Source organism: Hermetia illucens, chromosome 4, assembly GCF_905115235.1.
Source record: "Hermetia illucens chromosome 4, iHerIll2.2.curated.20191125, whole genome shotgun sequence".
Classification (NCBI taxonomy): domain Eukaryota; kingdom Metazoa; phylum Arthropoda; class Insecta; order Diptera; family Stratiomyidae; genus Hermetia; species Hermetia illucens.
In genome coordinates, this window is record NC_051852.1 from 120,951,441 (window position 1) to 120,964,259 (window position 12,819).

General features: G+C 38.8%; 1 protein-coding gene across 2 annotated transcripts in view; it reads left to right on the top strand.

Moving 5' to 3' along the window:
- Nucleotides 1-268: 268 nt before the first annotated feature.
- The window catches only part of LOC119655055 (sodium-dependent nutrient amino acid transporter 1-like), an 85,632-nt gene continuing 73,081 nt past the window's right edge, over nt 269-12,819 (top strand). The window contains exon 1 of one of the 2 annotated variants that reach the window (XM_038060745.1): nt 269-811. The gene's annotated coding sequence lies outside the window, so the exon portion shown is untranslated. The remainder of the gene's footprint in view (nt 812-12,819) is intronic. The other variant, XM_038060746.1, reaches the window with a different exon arrangement.

Here is a 12,819-nt window from a genome sequence, read left to right on the forward strand (position 1 = left end):
CTCCTCATTTCCATCTCGAATAGCATCAATTTCGATTTCGGTTACAACTTGATCGGGTTCAAACAACAATTGCGGCAGTTTCTGTCGGCCTACGTCCAACCATTGTGGTATCACCACAAACTCACTTAAAAATCACCATTAATTTTTGTCATCTCTCCAAAAAAACTTAGTTCCATCAAAGACAAGGCTTTTCATTAATCAAATAACATTTTTAAAAAAAGTTGTGTTGATGTTGTGCACATACTTTATTTATTAAAATTGCGCGACTCGCGGGTTCGGTCTTTCAGTTTAGAGGGAACCTTTGGCGCGATCGGTGGATACTTGGTTCATATGGAAAGCTTGGAAATCGGTAACTTAGTATCGCGCGTTTTATCGAAGTTGCTCCATCGAATATCATTCGAGTTTTAGTCTTTTCTTTAGCCTAAATTGTGATAAATTGGATAAATTGTTTGATATTAACAATTTTAACGTCTTTCGAGTATTTAAAAAGTAAAAGTACGGGGATGTGATAGAAAGGGCCGAAAAAGTGTTAACAAAAGTTTCATGACCAATGAATGGCTTCCAGATAGTGTCGTTTCTGTGTTAATGCTTCTTATCCCCTCAACTAAATTTTTTTAACTTTATTTTTCGAGTTGTGTAATGTAAGGCTAACTTGCTTATTGAACCAAAGGTTTACAGTGGAAAAGACAAAAGAGCTTAGAAGCAAAAGTTGGGTTGAAACTTAACTCACTTACTAGCGACCGTATTCAGTGGCTGTGCTGCGGACAAGGCTGTTGATAGTATATCTTAAAGACAACACGAGTTAACAACGGTAAGCTTGAACTGGGATTATGATGCATGTACTTTTGCGCAATCTTAGTTGGCTATCTAAAAGCTGCAATTAGTGAATTATTGGATTTGCGGCTAGTAATTACCATATTTGTGGTGTCAATGAGGGGGAGGTTGTTTGCATAGTTGGATAGTAGATAGAGTTACTTTCTTTTGTTATAGTCAATACGATAACCATGCAACGTTTTCCATACCGAAGTTTGAGTGATAATAACCAAATCAATCGTTTGTTTTGTTATAAACCAAACTTACGATGATTGAATTGAGGTATTACTTCTGCTTTCCAGTAAACGTTTAAAAGCTGCTTTATTTATGACCCCCACAAGTATTTCAACTATAGTCATTAGAGCTTACAGGTACCTGTTACCTACTCATGAACGTCAGCATTACAAGTATACAGCAACGTTCAAGGTGGTTATAAATAACAAAAAGAATGTTGGTGGAATGCCGTTGAGTAGATTTCAAGTTTGATAGGTTTGCTTCAAATATATTCTTTTGTTCGTTTGAAAAGTATTAGCAAAATCAAGCCATTATTAAAAAAATATTATGGAAATAAATGGTTATGACAGAGTATGTTACCCCTCTAGCAGAGGGACTCTTACAATATGTGTCTTATGTGCTAACATGTCAAAGAATCCCGGAACTAGATGCCGTATAAAAATGCTTAAATTCGCTAGACGCTTGGATTAGGGTTTATGTTTCACGGTCGTGTACGAACTACTAGCTGGAATTGGTTTGCCTTTTGAATCATTTGGTATTCCTATTGACAATACTGAATAATATAGCCTTTTGAGATGGGATTTTGTGTTACTCACGGTGATTTTTGTCAGACCAATGAGACATTAGTTTGCATCATTACTTTACTAGGCATTGTAACCTCTTCTATCGGACTGAATTTTACCTATTGCTGCAAAAGGGGGATACACCAGAAGTGGTCAAAATTAAAAGTGAAGTTGGGAATACATTTCTCTGCATTGGTTATGAAAAAAAGTGTTTCTCATCTCTGTAATCTCCGTATAAACAATGGAGCTGTGATATTCAATACCGCTTGGCTTTGCAGATACTTTTTAATAAAAAAATGGTGATCATGTCATCAACCTTTGGCCCGAAAGATTTAATGGAATCTGTTTTTCACTACATCCAAAATGAGGACAGTTCGTTGCCCTCTGGAAAATAAATATTTAGTTAGGACTTTTCAAAGGCGAAGCAGAACTAGAAACCACAATTGTCACAACTAATCGTCTAGTATTTATACTTCTAGCAAGAACTTAATACGCATTTTCGAAAATTAAGTATTATATTATTGTAAACTTTATTTGAGAAGATATAAGAATGGGATGTATGTTGAGGTCTAGATTTATCATGATATTTTTTTAGACTTTAGACTTTCTATTGGAAAGGATGTGTACGTAACGTTCTGAGGAGCCCAATCAACGTTATGCTGTCCGGGTGTGATACCACGCTATCACAAGACCGGAACTGTTACGAGAAGAGTACGGGTAGCTGAACCTAGGCGGTGCAGACATTCAAAGCCAGTCCGTCGCATTCAGGAAAGATGGCAGCTTTCCCACCTTTCAACCGGAGATTTCTTCTAGGTTGCCAAAGAATTGTTTGCTTAGCGCCATCAGCCTGGCTCTATCCGGAGCTATTCAATCGCAAAATAGCTGGCTTCCTGCCTCTTTATCCGAGAAGGCGATCGTACTAATTAATTCGTGAAGAACATTCAATACGGATTTTACTTTGAGGTCGGCGGTGCTAAGATTTGATCTTTCTTAAAAAGATATGCAGAGTGCGTCGTAGGGTCTTCAATACAATAGAAGTTAGTCTTATTAGTCCAAAATCCATTGCAGAATCATGGTGGTATCTGGTACAATTGATTTTATTTGCGGTGACTACCGTTTCGATGTTCTCAAACCACGGTTGCATAGCTTCCAAGTGTAGGAAATCGCAGCCCTTTTGTCAGGTTCATTGCACTATCCCCTAAAATCGCCTGCAGAGTTCGCGGGATTTTGGGCATCTGAGAACATCCTTCAGAAATAAAGAGTGCGCAAATTTTCTGTTGAAGAAAGCCTTACCGAGGTATCTTCCTTCGAAATCTGAGGAGGCGGGGTAGCTTCCTTTGAAATACAGGACCGCTTCTTCCTCCGCCTCACTTTGACTACATATAGTCGAGACCAACTTTCCAATTTGTTCCATGTGGTTAAAGGGCAATGTCCCGTTAAAAGCCTGCTCGAGTCGCCCAAGTTCATTTACAAAGATTTTCGCTTGCCACCAGGAGCTAAAATTTCTCCGTTCGACTGTGTGAATTCCTACAATTTTACCCTTCAAAGTAGACTTGACAGTGGATTACCAGATGCCAAAACTTGGCTCTGGCCGCACCATTATATATATATGTATATAATAGGAAATTGCATATACCTCTGCCAGGAATATGACCCTCATTTTTCGAAAAAGGTCGGACCAATTTCATAACCGGATACACCGGTTACATCTCCCAAAACTCACCCGTCGGTGACAAATACTTTGTCTGAAATCCTAAAAGACTCATGGTTATTTACCGACTATTCTTCTCCCTTGGTGATTAGCACGGGATATGTCCTTTCAAAAGCAACTCTTTAAACCATATAAGCTGCAGGCAACAGAGATCTTGTGGTTTTGATGTCTGCAAACTATACAATTTGCCAAAGAATTTTTAAATGGAGGTATAATGACTGATCGCCATTTCACGCGCAAATGGTTTCAAGTCTATACGCCTCATTAGTTGCTTTCCGTTTCATCTACAAATGAATGTGGGCTATATTTAGGATAGCTTCGACTGCCGCGGTTGGCGTAGTACTCATTGTTCTAGCAAATCCCGAGCCTTTGAATCTGTGCCAACAACTTCCTGCTGTTAGCAAAGTTAGATGTGTACATCCAATGAATTTGTTGCAGTGAAAGTTCATACGGCTAACCTATCGCAGTTCTATAGCACCAGAGCAATTGCATTAACCGAGGTATGCCTACAGAATTGCATTCAAACGGTTACGCAGTGTGCCCGCGAACTTGCCTATAATTATTACGGCTAGATGGTCCGCAAATGCTTGTGTAAAGGCCTTTGTATCTTCCGGGAACCATAGCAAGGGTTCCGGGAACCATGACAAATGGCAGATAACAACTTCCGGCGGCCAGCTTCTAAAACATTCTGCCTGAATTAACTTTTGTGCGAACCCTCCAGCATTTGAAGGATCCACCAGGTTAACAGCGCGCTTTGCCGGCACTTTTTGTGATTCTAGGTTTGGGAATAAATATTACCTTCACATTGTGCCAGCTAGCGGGAATATAAGCAGGCCTAGGTATGCTCGCTATATATTCCGAATATGTTCACCCAATGCATCCATTCCTTCCATACCCGCAGACCAGTATCTATGGAATGAAATAACTCGCTCCGATTGACGGATGTATGCAATTGTCGGTCCCGAGTTGAGATTTTGGATGCAGCTTGGGAAGTACATTTCATGCAAAAGATTTGCCGTTTCTTTATCGTTTATCGCTTTCTATGCACCTCCCGCTCTATGAACATAGATAACCCAGCTGTTGACTACGTTATTTGACAAGCATGCTCTCCAACTGTGAGATTGCTTCAAAGGAGTTAGCCTCCTTTCAGAAGCATTTAGTCGACCTTATCCTCTTCTCGACAGCTTTCTGAACCTTTTGGGTCTCTGACATGAAGTTTTACTTTTCGCATATTGCATACCTGTGGCGAACATTCCACTGGAAACTTTGCGTACGTCATAGGGAAAATAAGCAGAAACCCAAAAAGTCTTCCTTTCTCCCCGGTGACCTTTATGGTGAGTTTGGCGGTTGTGGTTTTGAAATCACCATTCCCGAGTTTGGTCTGGCATTCTACTGGCATACAACATGTCAACATGTCGGAAGTTTAATCCTTTGACTACCCCACCAATAACCCATGGCTCTTTTGTGGGTTACAACTATTGATCTGACGACTGAGTAGTGCAGTTTCCGCTTTAAAATGCTGCAAATTAATTTGGGAAATATTATATGCCACCTACGCTTCAGATGAAAATGTTTTGGGCTGCACGTCCTATACACTGGGCGTGTAGCCACGTCCTCTACACTTACACAGTGAAGAGGACGTGACGGACGCAAGTCCATAGTAGAGCCAGTGGCCTGCTAGTTCTCGAATTTGAAGCAAAACTTGATGTTTTGCGAGTATGCAGTCCGTACAGCTAGAAGGATTTCCCCTAAACCGTTTGCACCGTTCAGTATCGTAGCCGCATGGATTGGTGTCACCATGCAAGACGTTTTCATCGACGCCGATGGTTTGGATTGCAAATGAAGATTCAGCCGTTGCCGGTTATTTTCTACATGAAGACAGACTTCGGCTTCAAAAAGTGGCGCAGACTGGAGGATTACGAGTGCTAACTGGTGGTACCTATCTCGGTACATTCGTTAAGAATGGCATCCCATTGGATAGGTCCCCAACTATAATAGATGAGTGGAAAATCTGAGTCTAAACACAGATTCTCCAGTTGTGAGCTCAGTGTTGCCCTTCAGGGAGGGATCGGCATGATCGAAATTTAATTTTAGTTTTTATCTTCAGTTATTGGATTATTTATAATTGGTTACCATGGCCTTTGTTTTGCCGAGGAAAATAAGTCCACCCTGACAGAGCTCTTTAATGCCAAGACAAGGCTAGTGGAAATTAGAGGTTGTCTGTTACTTAGAGTTCTCTGTTCACGGCCACTCCTGTGACCATTCAGCCTCCGGCACAATAGTAACACCTTCGCTTGAGGTTTTCATTATCGTTTAGCTTCAGGTGTCACCACTAGTTCACTAGAGGATCTTCCTCATCACGACAAGATTGAGGAGAATTGGAGTCGTCTTCTCTAACGGGAAAGTGTACCTGGACTGGCATATTGCTTGAAAGTTTATTCTAGGTCAAAATTGCTCCTTTCTTGTAAATTTACTACACCACTCATCTGGTTAGAATATAGCATCAGATTAGAGTCAATAGCCTAACATACTTGTGGCATGTACACCATACATTCTTGCATAAGAAATGGATAGTTGAATAAACCTAGCGGTTTCTGACTAGTGAAGTGGGAAAGAATTATTTAGAGATTATTTTCATGCAATAGTTAGAACTGCTTTTGCTGTAGCAAAATTAGGATGAAATTGAAGCTCAAAAAATGCCTCAGCTTTTTGCTACGTCTTCAGGAACTTCATTTGTTTTGTATGATTTCATGACGACTGCCGCAAACATTTCGTATATAATCTACAACATCAATTTATGTCAACTCGTTGTTTTATGTAAGTTGAGTATAAGTCTTGCGAAAATTGGTACTTTCACTTTTAAACGTATCTCAACTTCCTTTTTCGAAATAGAGTTTTTAATTAATTAATCTGCCCCAATGCGCCTACTATCCTATTTAAGAGTAAACAAACATTACCCCATTCTTCCCCCTTGCCATTGTAGTCTCCACTCATTCAAAATTCTGAAGGCTACTTCCTATCGCTTTGAGGTAGACTCATTCAATAACCCCATTATGAAAATTAATTCACTCTCATAAGGTGTAATTATTAGCAATATTATCTTCAACCATTATGTTGATGGTGTACATTACATTCGACCTAGTTATACATCGTTAAGATAAAATGGCGTGGAGTCCCATGTCACTGTTTTGCAAGTAAGAATATTTGAGTTAAATAATTGCTTTGGTTTTGGTTTGATATTCTAATGCAGTTTTTTTTTATTTAAATATTGCATATCTGCAATTGCATTGTATTGAAAGGGTTCAAAAACCTTACGAACTCTTGAATAAGCTCTTACTTTATATACCAAGATTTATTTGACATTCCCTCGCCATTTGATAGGTACCTTGAAGGGTAATATCACATTAGCACCATTGTGTGCAATTCAAACATCACCCAATATCATAACATCACTTAACAACACAGCATCACAACATTATCCTAGTATTACCCAGTAGAGAAATGATAATTGTATTGCTCTTGCGATTAATAATGTTTTGTGATGTGTAATTTGATATACAGAGTATCATCATATATCACCGTTCTTCGTAGTAAAGTGACGGTGGTCTCCATAGAGTGCCGAGTCTTTGCCGAGTATTCGTTGCGAATCTGTTAGTATTGTTTCCCTGGTTTTGGCAAGCAAAAATGATTTGGGGTTTGTGTATGATAACTTTTAGCTATATGAACTCTAGATGAATTAATGCTCATAAGCAAAATTCATGATTCCCTGTTGTTTGCTGGTGAAAATATCTTTCTATAGTATATGGAATCTTTTGCTTTTTTTAAATGAAGCATCACCACCAAACTATTTTCTGTAAAAAATAGTCAAAAATGCATAAGACTTTAAGTGGTGCCGAACCCTTCCTTAGAAACTAGCTAATCGAAAATTCTGGAAATAAGTCATGAACAAAATGTAGACCTTAAAATACATTCCATTTAGATATCGACTCAAGCAAAGTTAATAATAATATGTTATCTAATTTTCGAAAATGATCAAAAACTTTATTTCACATTTATTGTGAGGGTCGCCATAGCATAAGGTACGATTGTGGAATGCTTAGTGGTCAAAGTGTTGAAGAGCGGAAATTCGGACCCGGATTCCTTCATTTATTTAAATAAAGTCTCTCTTCCGAACTTTTTACAAAATTTCGGTCTCGAGGGGATTGTCCTCTTTTTTCCTTCTTCTTCTTTCTTCGAAAATTGTGATATTGATCCTTTAGTCAGTTGCGTTTTTGAGATAAGAGCGACTCAATATAGTTTTATCCCGAGCTCGGATTTGCTTCCTATGACCCTGTTTGGAGAATACTGATGAAAGCATCGCCGCCAGATGTTAAACATTTTAACAGAAGTTAGGTCAGGGCTATTTAGTATAATTAAGCGCTTAATTTAAGCAAGAATCACACCAAAGCAGGCACTGAAGCGTTAGTTAATGCAAAAAATCAATGCAGTGCCATCCCAGAGGTAAATATGAAGAAGAATGTCACTTCGATACCACCCTGATACCCTTAACAGCTCGCCTACTATTTCAATATACTAACGCAAACCTATGATCAGTGGTTTAGTAGAAAAACGTCTAGTACCGGTTACCCTACTTGAAACCATTCTATTCACTGCCTGTTTTTAGTTCTTGCTAGAATAAGCAGCCAAGTTAGATTTTCATACCCAGACCAGCCAGAACAAGTCGCGAAACCGGAAGCTGGACGCTTCAGGTACGAAAGGTTTTGTGTATTTCTTAGTACGTAGCACATAATATATCCATATATTCATTCATAGTCTTCAATTTTCAAGAAGCAACAACTTTGACGAATTATAACTTTGTTAGTAATAGTGCGATTTCCACCAAACTTGGTTAGATCATGCTCTACATTATAGCCTACATCTCTTTCGTGTTGCTAGGATGAATTTTAGGGTGGGGGTTTCCAGCCAATTATTAAAAATTATAGCAATGTACTATTATCAACTTTATTTGAACAGATATCGGTGTGGAAGGTATTTCAGAGCCCAGGCACCATATACAACAGCCCCCTGGTGTTCAGATCTTTCGGTTTGGTAGTTTTTGAGAATAGCCCCCTTACAGAAATGATCAGTTTCAACTCCCCGCACTCCCCAACTTTCCAACAAATGTCAAAACTAAGACCGGCTTCGAAAAGTATTAACCGAGACCTTTAATTTCATACCCCACATGACTATATTTGATAAAAAAAAATTTTACACCTCCCTTTTGCATGTATGGGGACCTCCCCTTATATTAGACGTAAAAGGATGTAACTCACTGTATGTGTGAGGGTTCACAGTTCCCACCGTTGTACCGAATTTGGTGTCAATCGCTATAACCGTCTCCCAGAAAAATGCGTGTGACGGACAGATAGACAGACAGACAGACAGACGGACACACAGAGAAAAAACCGATTTTAATAGGGTTTTGTGTTTACACAAAACCTTAAAAGAGAAAAGATATTTTTCGCGGGTCTAGCGGGAGGAGGCGAATTAGAGACTTGCATAAAAGTACGCCGATAGCTAGCAAAGTTTTCATCCGAGCATGGATATTCCCCACGATGGATTTTTAAAAAAATGAACTATCCATGAAGCGAGACTTCCCTTAGTTCAATTTTCGTAAGAAGCAAGTACATATGTTCGCGGATTAGATGGGAGTAGAAAATCATAGTAAAGCAGCCAGTCACCATCAGCACATTGCCTCTCGGGATAACCAAAAATTCTCATCTCTTCGTAAAGAACGAGAACCACCTTATATCCAATGGATGAAGCTGTATTTTATCCACCGTTGCTGAGCATACTCAAAACAAACAAAGCAACGGATGTCTTACTCTTTAGCTGAAAGGTCTCAAGCCTTGTCAAGTTGGGTCAGGTTGAACGTTAAACAAACTATTAATATCTTGCAAGTTATTTTCCTCTAATATTGAGATTCTGGAGAAAATGGAATGTGAAAATTATGCAATCCCAAATATTATCTCTTTATCTCATTCATGTTTTCATTCTGGGCTCCTGAAAAAGCTCCGGACTCGGATGGAACTACTCATTTTTCCCCTTTCTGGTCAGGTCTGAAGTTGTATTTCTTTTGGCAGACTTGACTTTGGCAGCCAACACCCTCCACGCGTGTCTAAAGGAGGAATATTCCCAGCTTAGTTAAAAAAGCGAAGTTTGTAAACCCAATAAACCACCTAGCGAATGTGAAAGTCTATGTGACGGAGACAGTGAAAGCAGTAAAGTCCTTGCTAAATGCCAGGCTGACCCCGAGGATGAGAAAACGGAAATGATATTAATAACCACTCGTAGAAAAAAAGAATACTGTGAAAGTAGAAATTGGTGGAGATATGGTCGTCCCGAAGCCTGCTAACACATACCCTGGCCGTGATGATTAATGACCAAATGAGTTTAAGAGAGCATCTTCATAGAATCAATAGACAAGCTACCTTTGTATTGAAGAAGGGGGTAAGTCGCTCCCGAAATATAGATATACGTTTAAAACAAAACATTGTAGTTTGGAGAAAGCTACTTCTTGCTAATAATTAATTTTAGGCTGGACTACAAGTGGCAGTGGAAAATCTAAGCATCTTCATAGATCTCAAAAGGCAGCTAGTGCCACCGACACATTGTCGCAGATTGCTTCTAGTCGGAGTGGTGCGATCCGATCTGCTTTTCGCATTACCTGTCTGGCCTGGAAATTGTCAGAGATAGAAGTGGGTGAACCCAGTTTACCGGCTTATGGTTTGAAAGTTCGGGGCGCTTTCAGACCATCAGAAAGGAAGGAGACCCCAAAAAATATAGTTGCAGAAATACTAGGATCGAAGAGAACTAGTTTGTGATTTCCCCCGCTATTGTAAAAAAACAGAACGAGTTGCCAAATGAAGTAAAAGGTGGGAAACCCATCCTGCGAAGTAATACTTAAATGGTGGTTCTACGAAACTGGGGCTTGAGCGACGGGGGGTGGTTTTTAGTGGATGCAACGCTTACGTGGTTGAGCCGGAGCGAAGGTTGCTTTCAAAAATTTTTACACTTTCGTGAACCAACAATAAAAAACACCAAACTTGGTAAGATTATGCTCTATATCATAGCCTACATTGCAAAATTTCATGGTGCTAGAATGAACTTAAGGGGGTTCTGTAGCCAATTACAGAAAATTGCGGTAATATACGATTAGTAACTTTATTTGAACAGATATTGGTATGAAGGGTAGGAGCCTAGGCACCACGCACTGCCAGCTTCTTGTTTTCTTTCAGATTTTTCGATTGGGTAGTTTCTAAGAATGGCTCCGTTAAAGAAATGATCACTTTTAACCACCCTCACTCCCCGCCTTTCCAATAATTGTCAAAATTAAGTCCGGCTTGGGAAAGTACTGATCGAGATCTTTCATTTGATACTCCACATGATTATATTTGGTGAAAAAAAGATTTACACCCCCGTTTTGCATGTATAAGGACCCTTAAATTTGACCACAAATGATGTAACTCACGATATGCGTGGGCGTTCACAGTTCCCACTTTTCCACCAAATTTGGTGCCAATCGCTACAAACGTCTCCGGGAAAATGCGTGTAACAGACGACAAACATATAAACAGGCGGACAGTAAACCGATTTTAATAAGGTGTTGTTTCACACAAAACCTTAAAAACTCCGGTTTTATCCGCTGCGATCTTCGTCAACAAAACAACTCGCGTGTCTGGCTCCCTAGTAGAACCCTTGAACCCTTGAACACCGACTATTGAAATTACATTAACAGTTACTGAAAAAACTCTAGTCAGGTAAACTCGAAGCGTACCTAGTAGTGAAGAACAAATCTTTTTTTCATCATTGAGGTTAAGTGTTATTGGAAGTAGTTAGCAGCTAAGAGGTGGAGCCAAAGAAAATATTCGATTTTAATTTTGTCGCTTTATAATCAGTTTGAAATCAGAGTCAACCACTCTAGACTAGATAAAAGTGGTCAGATTAGAACAATAAATAAACAAGTATACATTACTTTTCTCATTGATATTTTGCACCTATTGTTACTGAGAACTAATAAATGATACTCAACTCCCGCCAAGGCGGCAGATGCCAAGTGGGCTATTCTCGATATGATAGTCCTTAGAAGCAAATCTTTGGGGAAATGTTAACATGGGTCTTGAATAGGGATTCTCAATTGGATTTTTTACGAATATACAAACATATATGTACAAATGCATCCCTGAAGTTTTTAGCTTTTAGTTTCGGATTTGTTGGTTTACTGCTGGTGAAAATCACATTCCAGAAGGGTAGAATTTTTTACAGCGAAAGGATTTTGAAAGAATGAAGATCGCACAACGGACTTCCTGCGATATCACCAAATCTGATCAGTTCTCCTGACAATGTATTCGTTAGTAATTGGGGATAATCTACAATTTTAAACACATTTCAGCCAAAATATGCCTACTATTTAATCAATCGGGTAAAACAAGAAATTGCATGAACCAGATAAGTACATATCTAAAATTTTCCGAGGCGGCACCAAGAATCTATTTCTTACAAATACGAGTATCATTGTAAATCGCTAATTGCACCAGTGGCATACTTTTAAAACTACCCTCATATAGGTATGTATACCTCATTTGTAATGAATCTCTTACTGAGCAAAGCTAACAACTGCATCTATTACTGTAATATAGCATATACGCAATAAGCACTTGTCCAGGTAATGTTGATAAATACCTATGTACTTAAATCACGTCTACCTTTCCCGCTTCTAAGAAATGCAAGATACGTGCTAAAATGACGAGAGCAGCATATTTTTATTGTTTGGAAATAACAGCTGTTCAATCGTTAGCTAACCTATCTGAATATGGAACCGAAAGATGGGAATCCCATGGCCTGAATATAAAAATATGCAAATCCAAAAACTAATGATCAAGAAATATAATAGTTCTTGATTGCTGTACAAATAGATTTATAACCCAGGAAGGCGTGGGATATTTTTTAAGTACGGTCATTACATTAACTTTATGACTATTTTATTTATACCAGGTCGCAATGTCAATTTGCATTAATGATAATTTAAAAGATAGTTCTTAATGTTGAGTATGATTAGGATGCAACAGGGATACTAAAAAGTGGGTAGGAGTGAATTTATCCATCGTAGCGCTTATCTAACAATTTTGAAAAACTTGGAGATTTTATATAACGTTGTTGAATCATACGTTTTTTCAAACGAAGTACCACTCATCCCAGTAACGTCAATTCCCAGCACTATGGGAGTTTCCCCGCCAAAAATACCCCATCCGAACCTGCGATACGATCTTCTTTTGTATATAAATGACTAGTTCACTTGTTACGGTGTGAATCAGATATCAATCGCACCGGCAATTTCGACTTAAATAATAGTAGCATTCTCACCAAACTTTTTAATATCGCGCCTTATTGAATGGCTTATATTATTGCATGATTGTAAAGTCAACTTAGACGGATTTGCAGTATATAAATCCTCTTTAA